The following is a 3,243-nucleotide window of genomic DNA, read 5'->3' on the forward strand; positions in this document are numbered from 1 at the left end:
AGGTGTTATGGTCAGATGAGACTAAAATTTAATTATGTGGCTTCAACACTAAACGATATGTCTGGGGGAAATCCAATACAGCTCACCACCCAAATGACACCATTCCTACAATAGAACATGGAGGTGGTAATATCCTGTTATGGGAATGTTTTTCTGCAGCAGGGACTGGAGCATTTGACAGGATAGAAGAAAAAATGGATGGGGAGAAATACCATCACATTCTTGAGGAAAATCTGCTGCCCTCTGCCAGAAAGTTGTCAATGGGAAGAAGGTTTACCTTCCAACATGGCAAAGACCCAACGCACACAGCAAAAATGACCACACAGTGGTTGGAGGAGAAAAAGGTGAATGTCCTTGCATGGCCTACTCAGAGCCCAGACCTAAACCCCATTGAAAATCAGGGGAATGACTTGAAGACTGCAGTCCACAGTCACCATCAAATTTACCTGATCGTGAGCAGTTCTGCAAAGAAGGTTGAGCAAATATTGCAAAGTCTAAATGTGCCAAGTTAGTAGACATATCCCAACAGACTAAAGGCTGGAATTAAAGCAAGAGCTAGTTGAACAAAATATTGACACAAGTGGGTGATCCTTTTTCCAACTCAGTGATTCTGTTTTCGAATTTTTTTTTAAATTTTCAACATGTTGGTGTTACATCTTTCACTTGGATTTTATAAGTTGCATTGAGTAAATACAGCTGGTTAAAACAGAAACTGTGTCCGTCTTCATTTTAGGCTTCAAGAAACAAAATGTGATTATTTTAAAAGGGGGTTATTTGTTTTCTATTCCCAGTGTATGTCCAGAGTGTGCAGGGTTTAAAAAAAAGCCCCCTTCCCCACCCAAATGACATACAGATGTATTTGTGAATGTTGGCTACACACATACTGTATACAAAAACTGTGATTGCATTTAATTCATCACTTATGTACAATTTTAGGTAGTGATGGTGTTTGCTTTTTTTTTTTCCACGGGCATGCACAGTTTTGAGGCTCGACATATGTGGAATCTTTACTCTATGCAACCTCTTCTTTTATATTTCACCAAAAACGAGTAGTACAAAGTCTACTACATACAACCAGTTCCTTTCCTGAACACCTTCTTACATTACAAATAAAGGCAAAACTTTTAGTTTTGGATAGAGTGAAGAGGGATTAGAACACCTCTCAGGTTTTATTGCTGTGTCCCCATTAGGGAGATTCACCTTCTATTTGTCTTTGGAAATAAAAGTAAAAAGAAAATCCCACATTTTGGGTTGTCCCCAGAACAGTAATTGAGGGGAATTGTTCCAATGGGGACACTAGTTCTGGTGATCTGGGGGTCCCCAAGGGATTCCATTAATTTTGCAGGGATTTCCTCTCACTTCCTGTTTGGCTATGGGACAGATAGTAAACAGCAAATAGCCCCAATGGGACATAGATGGCAAAAAAAATCTGATAGTGGTTATAACCCTCCCCTGCTCTATCCAAAATGAAAAAAGTTTTGCCTATAGTTCTACTTTAACCACTTGGTAACCGCACTATAGCCAAATGATGGCTACAGCGTTTTTACCCAGTTCTGGGAGGGCATCATATGATGTCCTCCCACGCACCCCCAGCAGCGTGCACCCGGCAATCTCCCTGTGATCTGTGTCCTATGTGATGAGGTAAAAGGCCAATCACAGCGGCCTTTTACCATATGATCAGCTGTGTCCAATGACACAGCAGATCACGGAGTAAATACAGTTGCCGGCTATCGGCAGCACTTTCCTCACGCTGCCGATAACCGGCAGCTGTCACAGAGCAGATCGGCACTGATCATCAGGGCCCTGATGATCAGTGCCCTGCAGTGCCACCCATCAGTGCTGTCCAGCAGTTGCGCCCAGCAGTGCCACCAGTGTTGCCCATCAGTGCTGCTGTCAGTGCTGCCTATCAGTGACCATCATTGCTGCATATCAGTTCAGAATCATCAGTGCCTCCTCATCAATGCCCACGAGTGCCGCCTCATCAGTACAGCCTATCAGTGCTGCCTATCAGTGCAGCCTCATCAACGCACATCAGTGAAGGAGAAAAACTACCTGTTTGCAAAATTTTATAATGGAAACAAAGAAAAATTTTTTTTTCAAATGTTTTGCTCTCTTTGTTTATAGTGCAAACAATAAAACACCCAATGGCGATTAAATACCACCAAAAGAAAGCTCTAATTGTATGAAAAAAAAATTATAAACAAAATTTCATATGAGTACAGTGTTGCATGACCGCGCAATTGTCATTCAAAGTGCGACACTGCTGAAAGGTGAAAATTGGCCTGGGCAGGAAGGGGGTAAAAGTGCCCAGTAGGCAAGTGGTTAAGTCAAACTTGTTTGTAATTCGCACGAAGTTAGCCCTGGTACGCAACTGACCTAATAAATTACTGCAATAGATTTATAACACATTTCACACAAATAATGCATGAAAAAAAAAAAGATTGAAATAAAGATACAGTGCTGTATACAGTAACATACACAGAAGCACAACCTCCTGTAGACCAGTGTTTCTCAATCTTTTTTCAGTCAAGGCACCCTTTAAAAAGTATGGACAGTCCCGAGGCACCCTTTAAAATGGACAGTCTTGAGGCACCCCATTTTAAAACAGAGTGCCTCAAAACTGTCCATAATTTCAAAAGAGCGCTCCAATCTAAAATGTGAAAAACTATTCTAATAGTTTTTATAACGCAGCAACATCCACACATGTAGGACACCCAACTTTAGAGGTGATTTATTAACTAAAAGGCAGGCTTGTGTACAAGTTTTGGGCAATTTTTAGACATTTTACCAAGGCACCCCTGAAGAAACCTCAAGGCACCCCAGGGTGCCTGGCCACGCTGGTTGAGAAAGGCTGCTGTAGTGAATGCACAAGAGAATGTATACCAGAAATGTGAAGAGACTGGACATGCAAACGCATGTTCGCATCTTTGAAACTTCCTATGTAGAGGACTAACTGTACTCTGTGTGCAGTAAAATAATTTGAATGTATTTTTACTGAAAATACCAATTTGATGAACAGGGGTGCAAATATCATGTGACCCAAAAATGCCAACTGCCACCATTTTATTTTACTGGAACTCTGCTTTCAGAAAATACTATATCTAATGTTCTGGAGGTTAGAGGGTAAACATCAGTCCTAAAATGTGCATTTTAACATGTTCAAGTAAAACATTTCAGCAGCAAAAGGGTTTAATGTAAAAACTGTACACAAATCATTTTCATTATCACAAAACCATCTTCACA

The sequence above is a fragment of the Staurois parvus genome, unplaced genomic scaffold, assembly GCF_062004578.1.
Source record: "Staurois parvus isolate SC_StPar_1 unplaced genomic scaffold, SC_StPar_1.0 ptg000018l, whole genome shotgun sequence".
NCBI lineage: Eukaryota > Metazoa > Chordata > Amphibia > Anura > Ranidae > Staurois > Staurois parvus.